This window comes from Boleophthalmus pectinirostris, unplaced genomic scaffold (assembly GCF_026225935.1).
Source record: "Boleophthalmus pectinirostris isolate CB_2022bp ecotype Guang Dong unplaced genomic scaffold, ASM2622593v1 HiC_scaffold_7, whole genome shotgun sequence".
Taxonomy (NCBI): Eukaryota; Metazoa; Chordata; class Actinopteri; order Gobiiformes; family Gobiidae; genus Boleophthalmus; species Boleophthalmus pectinirostris.
In genome coordinates this window covers 37024959-37038769 of record NW_026571473.1, presented here as the reverse complement: position 1 = coordinate 37038769, position 13811 = coordinate 37024959, and the positions used below count along the sequence as shown (strand labels likewise).

Here is a 13811-nt window from a genome sequence, read left to right as displayed (position 1 = left end):
GACTTGAAAACGGTTTAGTCCTAGTTTAGTCCTGGTTTAAGTCACTGAAATGGGAAATGGCGTTTCCGTGACTTTAAAATACGATACGGGAATATTGCACCGCATACGGACTGAACCAGGACTGAACCAGGACTGAATCAGGACTGAATCGGAATTAAACCAGGACTAAACCGTTTTCAGTCCTGGTCTGGTCCTGGTCTCAGTCCCAGTCTCAGTCCTGGTCCTGTTCCCGGTCTCAATCCTGGTCTCAGTTCTTGTCTGATCCCGGTCTCAGTCTTGGTCCCTGACTCAGTCCTTGTCTTAAGTCCTGGTCTCAGTCCCGGTCTGGTCTCGGACCTCGTTTAGTCCTGGTTTAAGTCCTGGTTCAGTTCTGGTTCAGTCTGGAGGCGCAAATAATGAAGAAAATTGTTGTTCGTTTTCTTATTTTTGGTTTTATATTGAAAAACAAGGTTCTTCTTCTGCCGCATTTTTCACTTTGACTTTGATTTTATTACGACTTTATTCTCATAAAATTACGACTTTAATGTCGAAATGTTACGACTTCATTCTCGTAGCGCCAGCATGTTTTTAAAATTTTTTATTTGACCCTTATACTCCGTCGTATTACGCAAAACTGACTCTTGTCACCGGAAACACGCCTGAAAAACCATCCGTGCATGTTTGAGTCATTTAGCGATCTCAACCGGTAAGATTTTTAAGATTCTTTGTAAGACTCTGTCCTCAAGCCGACATCACCCGAGCTCCCACACGACAATTCTCCATAAATAAACGAAAACATGACGCAAAATTACACTAGTGCTCTGAAGGGGGAGTGACTTAACGCAGAGAGCAAAGGGAGGGGAGACTCAGAGCTTCAAAAATTAAAGCGAAACTTGTTAATACATTGTTTTTGGCAAATAGAATATTTTCAAAACAATAAAAGGTAACATCAGCGAGCAGTCTCAGTGTTTACAGAAGTTGTCCAAACATGGAGATTTTAAAGTTCCTCTCGTACCGGAGCCAGAACATGAACAACTTACTTGTTTTAAGGAGGAGATTGAGAAGGAGAAGGACGAGGTTTTTGGTCGTGGTGTTTTGTGGGACAGTGGAATAATCCGTGTATCATTCGTTCATTCGTTTTTCAATATAAAACCAAAAATAAGAAAACGAAAAAACAACTGTTTTTTTAATTATTTGTCTCCAAAACCAAAATGAAAAAACAGATAATGATTCGTTTTTTCAGTTTTCAATTTTGTGTTTAAATGGATAATGGAAAAAAAAAACGGACAATGGCCGTTTCCCGTTTACGTGACTTCCATGACTGATGTCGGACTGAACCAGGACTGATCCAGGTCCGGGACCAGACCGGGACCAGAGCGGGACCAGAGCGGGACCAGAGTGGACTCCGAGCTTTGACTCTGAGCCTCCGTGGGGTCCGAGCCTCAGCCTCGAGCTCCGGCCCTACCGTGGGCTCTGAGCCTCCGGTCTGGTCCCGGTCTGGTCTTGGTCTCAGTCCCGGTCTCAGTCTCGGTCTGGTCCCAGTCTCAGTCCCGGTCTCAGTCCCGGTCTCAGTCCGATCTCAGTCCCGTCTCAGTCCCGGTCTGGTCCCAGTCTCAGTCCCGGTCTGGTTCCGATCTCAGTCCCGGTCTCAGTCCCGGTCTCAGTCTCGGTCTGGTCCCAGTCTCAGTCCCAGTCTCAGTCCCGGTCTGGTTCCGATCTCAGTCCCGGTCTCAGTCCCGGTCTCAGTCTCGGTCGTCCCAGTCTCAGTCCCAGTCTCAGTCCCGTCTCTCAGTCCGGTCTCAGTCCCGGTCTGGTCCCAGTCTCAGTCCCGGTCTGGTTCCGATTTCAGTCCCGGTCTCAGTCTCGTCTGGTCCCAGTCTCAGTCCAGTCTCAGTCCCGGTCTCAGTCCCGGTCTGGTCCCAGTCTCAGTCCCGGTCTCAGTCCCGGTCTGGTTCCGATTTCAGTCCCGGTCTCAGTCCCGGTCTCTCCCCAGTCTCAGTCCCGGTCTCAGTCCCGGTCTCAGTCCCGGTCTCAGTCCAGTCCGGTCTCAGTCCCGGTCTCAGTCCGTCTCAGTCTCAGTCCCAGTCTCAGTCCCGGTCTCAGTCCCGGTCTAGTTCTCTCAGTCCCGTCCCAGTCTGGTCCCAGTCTCAGTTCCAGTCCCAGAGTGTGACATTAAACAGCTCTACTTTACATTTATTCAATTACAGGTGGTTTTAAAGCGCAAAAACACCTCGAAAAACAAACATTCTGCCTGTGAGCGTGTCGCCTCTCCACAGATCTGACCTGTAACTCGGTCTGGTTTGGTTTCCGTGAAGATAGAAAGATTTAATTTAATTTCACTATGAAACATTCCACATAAAGCAATAACATCTCTACAGCCTCCACTAGAAAAGTCACACAACGCACCTCGAAGCCGTACAAAAAAAAAAAAAAAAAAAAAAAGATATAAAAATGTGTTTAAAGCCGAGCAGAATAAAATCTCTTTAAGCGATCTGTTATTTCCTCTCCCTCGTGTGTCCCTCCCGTCATTTCAGTCGTTCTCGGGGCTGTGGACATTATCTGGCTCATAACCTGAGGAGAGACGCACAGATCTGCTGCTCTGTGTTTGTCAGAGCCTCAGCGTCAGAAGCAATATTCAGTTATTAAAACCATCACCTGAGCAACAACATCTACAGAAGCATCTAGAAATACAGGAAAATACCACAAAAACAGAAATATATATTCATCTCTGTATCCTATAGTCAGTACAGAGGAGTAACAGATTACATGTACCAGAGTTATGTAATCAGAGTAACTGTATTCAGTTACAGTTACTGTTTCAGTGAGTGGTAATTGGATTACAGTTACTTTGTTGAAATAAATGGATTACACAGAGGGATTTTACTGTTTTCATATTTTGGGCTAAACCAGGACTAAAAGAACTAAACCAGGACTAAAAACAGGACTAAAACCAGAACTAAACCAGGACTAAAAAAAAGACAAAAAGACAAAAAACAAAAACAAACAGGACTAAACCAGAACTAAACCAGGACTAAACCAAGACAAAAAAAACTGGACTAAACCAGGACTAAACCAGGACTAAACCAAGACAAAAAAAAATGGACTAAACCAGGACTAAACCAGGACTAAACCAAGACAAAAAAAACTGGACTAAACCAGGACTAAAACCAGGACTAAATCAAGATTAAAACCAGGACTAAACCAGGTCTAAAAACAGGACTAAACCAGGACTAAAACCAGGAAAACCAGGACTAAACCAGGACTAAAACCAGGACTAAATCAAGACTAAAACCAGGTCTAAAACCAGGACTAAAACCAGAACTAAAACCAGGACTAAACCAGAAACTAAACAAAAAAAAAACAGGACTAAACCAGGACTAAAATCAGGACTAAATCAAGACTAAAACCAGGTCTAAAACCAGGTCTAAACCAGGACTAAAACCAGGACTAAACCAAGACTAAAACCAGGACTAAAACCAGAACTAAACCAGGACTAAAACCAGAACTAAACCAAGACAAAAAAAACAGGACTAAACCAGGACTAAAATCAGGACTAAATCAAGACTAAAACCAGGACTAAAACCAGGACTAAACCAGGACTAAAACCAGGACTAAATCAAGACTAAAACCAGGTCTAAAACCAGGACTAAAACCAGAACTAAACCAGGACTAAAACCAGAACTAAACCAAGACAAAAAAACAGGACTAAACCAGGACTAAAATCAGGACTAAATCAAGACTAAAACCAGGACTAAAACCAGGTCTAAACCAGGACTAAAACCAGGACTAAACCAGAACTAAAACCAGGACTAAACAGGACTAAAACCAGAACTAAACCAGGACTAAAACTAAAACCAGACTAAAACTAAAACTAAAAGGACTAAAAAGAACTAAAACAGGACTAAATCTAAACCAGGTCTAAAACCAGGACTAAAACCAGAACTAAATCAAGACTAAAACCAGGACTAAATCAGGTCTAAACAGGACTAAACTAAAACCAGGACTAAAACCAGGAATAAATCAAGACTAAAACCAGGTCTAAAACCAGGTCTAAAACCAGGACTAAAACTAGAACTAAAATCAGGACTAAATCAAGAGTAAAACCAGGACTAAATTCAGGTCTAAACCAGGACTAAAACCAGGGCTAAAACCAGAACTAAAACTACGACTAAACCAGGACTAAACCAGAACTAAACCAGGACAAAAACCAAGACTAAATCAAGACTAAAACCAGAACTAAAACCAGGACAAAAACCAGGACTAAAACCAGGACTAAATCAAGACTAAATCAAGACTAAAACCAGAACTAAAACCAGGACAAAAACCAGGACTAAAACCAGGACTAAATCAAGACTAAAACCAGAACTAAAACCAGGACAAAAACCAGGACTAAAACCAGGACTAAATCAAGACTAAAACCAGAACTAAAACCAGGACTAAAACCAGGACTAAATCAAGACTAAAACCAGAACTAAAACAGGACTAAAACCAGGACAATATCAAATAATCCAAAGTATTCAGATTACATTACTCACTTTAAGTAATTTAATGGATTCCGTTACAAACTACATTTTGGTGTATGTAATCTGTAATCTGTAGGGGATTACATTTTAAAAGTCACCTTCCCAACACTGCAGCTGCAGCTGTAATGTGTCAGACACCTTCTCGATTCAGTCTGTGTCCACGTGTGTCAGATGTGAGGATGTGACACGAACACTTTTTTGAAAACCGATGCGAGTTCAAGTACGAGAATCTGTGTGTCGTTCGTTCATTTGGTTTTCAATATAAAACGAGAAATAAGAAAATGTAAAAACAATAATTGTTTCCAAAACTAAATAGAAAAAACAGATAATGATTAATTTTTTCAGTTTTCGATTTTGTGTTTAAATGAAAAATGGAAAAAATGGAGAACGTTGTTTCCCGTTTATGTGACTTAAACTGCAATGTCGGACTAAACCAGGACTAAACCAGGACTGAAACGGTTTCAGTCCTGGTCTCAGTCCCAGTCTGGTCCCTGTCTCAGTTCTGGTCTCAGTCCTGGACTGGTCTCAGTCTCAGTCCAAGTCTCAATCACAGTCTGATCCTGGTCTGGTCCAAGTCTCAGTCCTGGTCTCAGTCCCAGTCAGGTCCCGGTCTCAGTCTCGGTCTCAATTATTGTCTAGCCCTGGCCTCAGTCCTGGTCTCAGTCCCAATCTCAGTCCCGGGTCTGGTCCCAGGCTGGTCCTGATCTCAGTCCCAGTCTGGTCCCGGTCTGGTCCCTGTCTCAGTCCTGGTCTCAGTCCCGGTCTCAGTCCTGGTCTCAGTCCTGGTCTGATCCTGGTCTCAGTTCTGGTCTGGCCCCTTTATCAGTCCCAGTCTCAGTTTCGGTCTAAATTATGGTCTCAATCCCGGTCTGGTCCCGGCCTTAGTCCTGATCTCAGTCCCAGTTTCAGTTCCGGTCTCAGTTCTGGTCTGGTCCCGGTCTGGTCCCAGCCTTAGTCCTGGTCTCACTTCGGGTCTGGTCCCGGTCTCAATCATTGTCTGCTCCTGGCCTCAGTCCTGGTCTGATTCTGGTCTGGTCCCGGACGTGTTTCAGTCCTGGTTCAGTCCTGCATCACAGTTTAAGTCCCAGTCCCAATCACAGTCTGGTCTTGATCTCGTATCGGTCTCAATCACGGTCTGGTCCTGGTTTGGTCCTGGCCTCAGTCCTGGTCCCTGTCCCTGGTCCTTGTCTCAGTCACGGTCTCAATCACGGTCTGGTCCAAGCCTCAGTCCTGGTCTGATTCCGGTCTGGTCCCGGACTTGTTTCAGTCCTGCATCACAGTAAAGTCACGTAAATCTGTTTTTTTTTTTTTTCCATTTTTCATTTAAACACAAAATCAAAAACTGAAAAAACAAATCATTATCTGTTTTTCATTTTGGTTTTGGAGACAAATAATGAAGTAAACAGTTCGTCAGACGCCCTCCCGTTCATCCTTTTCTTCTCTGTCTTCGTACAGACTCGGTGTAACGCTCGGTCCCACTCCGACCATTACGCCGCTCAAAAATAAACACACATTTGAACCTGAGCGTACGGTTAAATATTTACACTACTTTTACGGCGGAAAACAGCTCTGAGCTCTGAACCTCTCTCCCCTCTCTCGCCTCCGGTTCGCTCCCCTGCCGTCGCCGACCTCTCAGCCCATACATATTAAAGCGCGCCAGCTCATTTGCCTGCGCGCTAATGCAATAATATCCAATCTGTTTGTGTGGGCAGTCTGATAAACAGGGCTAAGCGGGCTCCGGAGAGGCGGACATCTTGATTTCCTGTTTGTGTTTGAGACTCGCTGCCCACTGTGGAAACGGCTGCGCAAACCTGCAGTGAGTGTTTGAAGGAGATTTTTTTTATTTATATTTGACTTGAGAATTACTTGAGAGATTTAACTCTGAATAAAAATCATTTCAGTCTGAATAAAAATGAATTATGCCTTAAAAAGACCATGTAAACACTAATGAAAAGGATTATTCGGAATTAAACTTTATTCAGAGGTAAAGTGGGTGGTTTATTCTGATTTTAAAGCCACATTAATTTATTCCTAAACGTTTAGCCAAGCTGGATCCACCTAGTGCCTCCGCTCAATTTCATTTCTCTCCAGCGACTCGGTCAGGAATCAGAATAAACTAGACCACAGGTGTCAAACATATGGCCTGGGTTAAGTGTCTTGCCCAAGGACACAACGACAGCATTCATCTGTGGGAGCTGGAATCACACCACCAACCTGTGGGTCAGTGGATCTGATGCTCGACCATCGTGATGTTTATGTCGAGAGCTCAAAACGAACCGCTAAACCACAGGCGTCAAACATACGGCCCGGGGGCAAGATCTGGCCCTCCAAGACCTTTAATCTGGCCCTTGGCTGATTTTCTACTAAAATATTTTAATTATATTTTCTATTAAAATCGTGTTAATTTTCTGTGGTGTTTATCACAGCAGCGTCTCCAGCGTCTCTGTACGTGGCCCCTCCCACCAGAGCAGCACAAATGAAGACTTGTCTCTTTCCAAACGCTCTTAAAGGACGATCGTTTTGACTGTTGACCGTGACACCCTCATCAGAAAAATGTCCAACATGAGAAAAGTGGAGCCAAGTGCAGGATTTTACAAGAAAAAATGATTTATTTCTATTTGCAAACAAGTTAATGTTAAAACATTGTGTTGAAATTGTATTTTTCTTAAAGTTTCAGGTTGTTCATAATATTATAATATGTTGTAAAAGAAAGAGTTCATCAATTAAAAAAAACTTTCTGTAATCTGCACAAATATTTGAACTTATTGTTATTTTTGGGGTTTATATGACATTTTTTTTCTTTCTGGAACCTTTGCAATCAAAGTCGGTTGAATACAGCCCCCGCACCAAAATGAGTTTGACACCCCTGCACTAGACGGTTCACAAAAACCCCGTAAGTGCGAGTTCAGGCACCAGTCAATCAGCAAAGAGTCATACATGCTGTGTTGGCAACGATTCCCAAGATCGAGGATTTAAAGCCGGAACAAAGAGAATGTTTGGTGAATTTTATCAAGGGGAAAGACATTATTGTCCTTCTTCCTTCGGGATTTGGAGCTTTACATACGTCACGACCAAATAGCAGCGATTGGTTAAATAAAAAACTTACCCATCTACCATCGAGTGAATGAATCCTAATGCTGTGAGGTCAGACGGTTTCACTTCGTAGAAACAATCAGGCTAGTAAAGTTTATTCTTCGTAGCACTCGCCAGGCTCATTGACCCGCCCCAAGAGAGCGGGAAAAAAAAATAATTCTTTGGGTCTATGTGACCTCGAGGAGAGCGTGAGGGTTAAAAATAATCCCGGTCGTTCAGCGCATGTTCGTTGGGTCGTCCTTCTGAAACGATCCAGATGATCCGGGTCCATCAGTCCTGTTTTCGGACTTTCATCCACGTCTCTTTGGATTTGCGAGCGGGATGCGGGAGTGGGCTGAGGTAGAGCAGCCGTTGACTGATTTAGTGAGATTACAAAAATAAAAAAACAAAAACACCTCTAAATAAAATAATAATAAAAGCAATGCGGCTTTAGTTCATGCATATGGTAAAGTTATAACATATGTTTATTTTGTAATTCCAAGTTATTTTAAACGGGCCAGACAGATCAATCAAATCAATCAGCCGTATGTGACAAGGTGTGGGTCTGCTCCAGCACTTCCAGGAGGATCCCGAGGTGTTCCCAGGTCAGCCAAGAGACACAGGCCCCGTCCACACTAGTACATATTCAAGTTGTTTTCATTGTGGATGCAGTGTTCGTTCACACTGATCCGACTGAAAACTGCTCCAGAGACGGAACGATCTGGTGCCTCCAGCTCCCACCAATTCATCTGAGTACGGCTCTGATCCGGCGCCGTGCGGACGCCTGAAAACGCTGATACTCTGACGTAGGAGCTCGAGTCGCGTCCTTATTGGACCACGTCACTGCGACTCGCTCCTTCCTGATTCTCTGGGTTCGTGACATCGGTCATGTGACGATACTGCAGAAAATAGTTTAAACAAACCACAGACAAACAGGAAACAACAACTTACACTACCGTTCAAAAGTTTGGGGTCACTTTGAAATTTCCTTATTTTTGAAAGAAAAGCACTGTTTTCTTCAATGACGTTAACTTTAAACTAATCAGAAATACACTCTATACATTTCTAATTTGGTAAATGATTATTCTAGCTGCAAATGTCTGGTTTTTGATGCAATATGTACACAGGTGTACAGAGGCCCATTTCCAGTGAAGGCTGAATCAAGTGGTGGTTTGAATATTGTTTAATGAAGTTACACATTGAGTTGAAGCTTAAAGGTTGTATGGAGGATTTTTGTTTTGTTTCAAACTGTCAGTGAAAGATTAAAATACCATTACAGAGACGCAGCAGCTTTGTAATTATGATGACCAAAAAAAAAAAGAACGAAAATCTATCAACTGTGGACGTGTTGAGGCCAGATAAACATCAGCCAATAGAAAACGAGGCTCCCTCATTTTCTATTGGCTGTTAGGTTGTCAATCAAACTCCCTAGTGTAACTGACTCGTCGGAGCGCGGGGATTACGTGGTTTACGCAGAGGTTCTTAGAGGCTTTTTCGAACTGTCGCTTCCTCGCATTTCGCACAAAGTTTGTCGAGACGGCGGACGAGAATCCACGATCGGTTCGCCCCAAAAGAAAGTCAGTTTTTGAGGTCGCTGAAAGAAGAAGAGAAGTGGAAAAGGAGCAAAGCCAAACTGAGGTGATTCTTGGAGATCTCGTCCAGCGATGGCGCGACCGAAGCAGGCGAAGAGTCTAAAAACTGACGCGTCGGTCGCTGAATTACTTCTAGACAGGAAACTTCAACAGTAATTCTGAATGCACACAAGGACTGTCACTGTATTTCTCTTCCCTTAAAAAAATCCTCTATACAACCTTTAAACACTGAGATCTTATCTGTTGAATAGTACCATTGTGTTTCTTACATAATGTGTGACCTATGTGCTTCTAAGCAAACTCCTTTGCAGAACTGGGACTGTGGAAATAACCAGCTGGCTTATCTAAACAGACTTGGTGTGATTTACATTGGTTTGGAGGGGGTTGTCACTTCCCCCAAAGAAGAAATGCTGACATTTCAAGGACGATTCAAGGCGGGAACCTGCTCCACATATTACATGCATATTCATATGGATGTTTATCAAACCTGGGTTGAAGTATTCAGAGGGAGTCAGATTGCCTGGTGTAAGACCTGCGTAAGTGGAGGCCATCAGGGACAGTGATCTGACCCAGAGCTCTGTATTAGAACTGTATTGTCAGGGGAATACATTTTTGTAATTTAAATTGAGTCTAGTCACTTTTGATGTAACACACCAAACACCAGCAACTGTCACTCCAGTGTTCTAATGGTACAATGCGTTTGCTCATTGTGTCATAAGACTAAAGGATGATAAGAAAACCCTTGTGCATCATGTTAGAACAGGTGAAAACAGTTTAGTTTTGGTTAGAGAAGCTATAAAACTGACATTTCTTTGAGCAGGTTGAGTATCTGGAGCGTCACATTTGTGGGGTCAAATAAAACCTCAAAATGGCCAGAAAAAGAAAACTTTCATGTGAAACTCAACACTCTATTCTTGTTCTTAGAAATGAAGGCTGTTCCATGCGAGAAATTGTCAAAAAACAACGGTGTGTTCTACTCCCTTCAGAGAACAGCACAAAAAGGCTCTAACCAGAGTAGAAAGAGAAGTGAGCAGCTTGACCGTACATTACGTCAGAAGTGTCCATCCAGCCAATCCAACTTGTGGGGAGGGGATTCTTGAAGTGTGGGGTGAAATTTCTCCAGATTATCTCAACAAATTAACAGCTAGAACAGGGGTGTCAAACTCATTTTGGTCCGGGGGCCGTATCCAACCTACTTTGATCCCAAAGGGGCCGGATCAGAAAACTCGTGTCATATAAACCTTAAAAATAACAATAAGTTCAAATATTTGTGCAGAGAAACACAAATCTATTACAGAAATCTTTTTTAATTGATGAACTCTTTCTTTTACAAAATATTATAATATTATGAACAACCTGAAAATTTAAGAAAAATGTAATTTCAACACAAAATTTTTACATAAAATTGTATGAAAATAGGAGTAAGTCAATTTTTGTTGTAAAATCCTGCACTCAGCTCCACTTTTCTCATGTTGGACATTTTTCTGATGAGGGTGTCACGGTCAACAGTCAAAACGATCGTCCTTTAAGAGCGTTTGGAAAGAGACAAGTCTTCATTTGTGCTGCTCTGGTGGGAGGGGGCCACGTACAGAGACGCTGGAGACGCTGCTGTGATAAACACCACAGAAAATTAACAATATTTTAATAGAAAATATAATTCAAATATTTTAGTAGAAAATCAGCTGAGGGCCACATTAAAGGTCTTGGAGGGCCGGATCCGGACCCCGGGCCGTATGTTTGACACCTGTGAGCTGGAATGCCAAAGGTCTGCAATGCTGAAAATGCTGCAAATTGAGGATTTTTTGACGAAAGCAAAGTTTGAAGGAAAAAAAAGATTATTTCAAATACAAATTGTTATTTCTAACCTTGTCAATGTTTTGACTATATTTTCTATTCATTTTACAACTCGTGGTCGTAAATAAAAGTGTGACTTTTCATGGAAAACACAGAATTGTCTGGGTGACCCTAAACTTTTGAACGGTAGTGTAGCTAGAAACGACGTGTCTGGAGGCAAATTGTTTCCGATACGATGATATGGTGATTAGTTTCAGATTAACCATAGTCCCTCCAGCGCGTCCTGGGTCTTCTCTGTCGCCTCCTCCCGCTGGGTCATGACCGTCTCCCCAGAGAGACGTCCAGGAGGCATCAGAACAGACGCCCTCCCCTCAGCAGCGGCTCCTCCCGTGTGACTTGAGCTCAATAAACTAAATCTCTAAAGAAGCGTCTCCTCGTCTCATCTGGACACACACAGGTCATGTTTACGGAACTTAAACTCAAATCATCATCAGCACTTTCCTTCTCAAACAGTTTTCGTGTCGCGTCTGCGCTCGTACTCGCGCCGCTGTGAGGTCAGGACGCTGATGTACCGAGGTCCTCCAGAATAAGCAGCTTGTCCGGGGCTCGTCGCGGTGATTAGCCCCGGAATGGCTCTCCGTGTGTGGGGAGCAGATGGGCGGAAGCTGGGCCTAATGTTCTGGAGCTCGACTAATGTGGCTTTTGGCTGGAGCTGGTCTGCAGATTCTCCACATGTTCAGAGAGACAGACGACAGGCTTTTCACGTGCCAGAGTAGAGCTCCAGTCGCTGGTCGGTTTTTAAAGGGATGTCTCTTTTTTTTTTGGACAATTTTATTTTTGGTTCCCACACTTTTTCCCCCTCGCTCATTGTTTCACACTACTTCATGACTTGATTTGATTAACTTGTAATTATAAATCTGATATCTTGTGCATTGCCGATCATACCTATTCTGTTTTCTTGTTATTTATAAAATTTTTGTTTTGTTAGTAACTCTGTGTAACTTTCTTTTTGTGGTTCAGTGATTCAGTGGTTAAAGCCATAGTCCCCACCCCGAAGGTCGAAGGATTGATTCCCACTAGGACTAAATTCTGTCGTTGTGTCCTGAGGCGTCATTCAATGGAAATAGAAAGTATTCCTTTAGTCCGCTGTTTATGGAGATATGACATGGAGTTTCATGACACACTGCGTCACATGACCGATGTCACGAACCCAGAGAATCAGGAAGGAGCGAGTCGCAGTGACGTGGTCCAATAAGGACGAAACCAGAGCTCCTACATCAGAGTATCAGTGTTTTCAGGCGTCCACACGGTGCCGGATCAGATCTGTACTCAGATGAATTTGTAGGAGCTGAAGGCACCAGATTGTTCTGTTTCTCGAGCCGTTTTCCATCAGATTAGTGTGAACGAACACTGAATCTACAACGAAAACGACTCGAATACGAACTAGTGTGGATGGGGCCTAAAACAGAATTTGAACAGAGACAATAGGGGCCCACTCAAGCAGAAGTAAACAACAAGGCCAAAAATTCAAGTTAATGCATCTGATATAAAAATGTATTGAACAGATACATATGTACTCTAGTTTATGAAACTGTTGACCTTTTTTCTGTATCATTTTTGGTTCTAAAGTTCCATATGTTTTAAACAGACCATGTATGAAACATGGAACAAAAATTATTTCCCAAATTTCAAAGACCTGAAAATCATGTAAATAAATGGATGTATTTCATCATATCTTGTGTTATTCCATCTTTGAACTGTTGATGAAGGTACAGGATTTAAAAAAAAAAAAAAAATGTAAATGATAAAAATTTGCTTGGAAGGACTGACATATTTTATAGAAATAGTTTCCTTTCATTTTGAAGTAATATTAAAGTATTCAGAAGAAAAAAGTTGACAAATGATGTAAAATCCTGCACCTTCTACTTGTTTGAACAATTTTCCCTCCGTTACTTTTCCCTCCGTTACCATGACCTTTCTTAATAAAAAATCTCATGACTCAAAAAGTCAGAGATTTTTCAACCTAATCTTGTACCATATGGTAGAAAACTATATGAAGCAAATATTCAAACCAGTTTGTTAAGGATATGTAAGTGAGAACCAAGAGTTATCACTGTTTGGATTTATTGCCCAAAAAGTGCTGCATATTTCATTCCCTCCGTTACCGACATGAGTTTTAAAAATTTTTGTCAACAACTTGAAAGAATATCACAGGTTTAACTTGACCCTGTTGGAGTGTAACTCTTTCCTACATTCTGATACTTTACTTATTTCAATAGTCCCTCTAGTTTCTGAATAAGAGACATTTGAATGTCAAAAAAAAATCTGCCTGTTTCCCTCTGTTACCACTTGACCAGACCCAATTATCAAATCACAATAGCTGCAGTTTCTGATATGAAATCATTTCCTTCAAAAACAACAAAATCTTCTGTCTTAAGGGCGCCACACACTACAGGATTATTATGACAAAAAACAACAAAAATCACACCCCGCAGACATGAGGAGAATCTTTTAAGATTTTAACTCTCCGATCACAAACACTGCAGCGGGATCTGTCTGCGCACCACAGGATGTAAAGCTGTGAGTGAGATTGTGTCTACAGTAAAACCACTCGCGCTGAGAGTTGAAAGTGTTGAAAAGATCAGAGCTCTGCACTTCTAGTTCAGATACAAGTCAAAACTGTGTTATTATTGTGAAACGTGGAGCAAAACTTCAGATACATGAAAATACATAGAAAGTTGGAGATAAAGTCACTATCGCTAATCTGCAGTTTCACGTTGATCTGTGCGCTGTGTGGATGTAAACAGACACACGTGAGGAACTACTCTTGCCTTTTTACTTTCAACAGCTT

General features: G+C 42.2%; 1 long non-coding RNA gene across 1 annotated transcript in view; it reads right to left on the bottom strand.

Annotated features, from left to right (window-relative positions):
• Nucleotides 1–13132, bottom strand: part of LOC129412139 (uncharacterized) — a 235771-nt gene extending 222639 nt beyond the window's left edge. Inside the window, exon 1 of the long non-coding RNA XR_008633594.1 lies at nt 12984–13132. This is a non-coding gene — a long non-coding RNA (uncharacterized LOC129412139). The remainder of the gene's footprint in view (nt 1–12983) is intronic.
• Nucleotides 13133–13811: the final 679 nt, after the last annotated feature.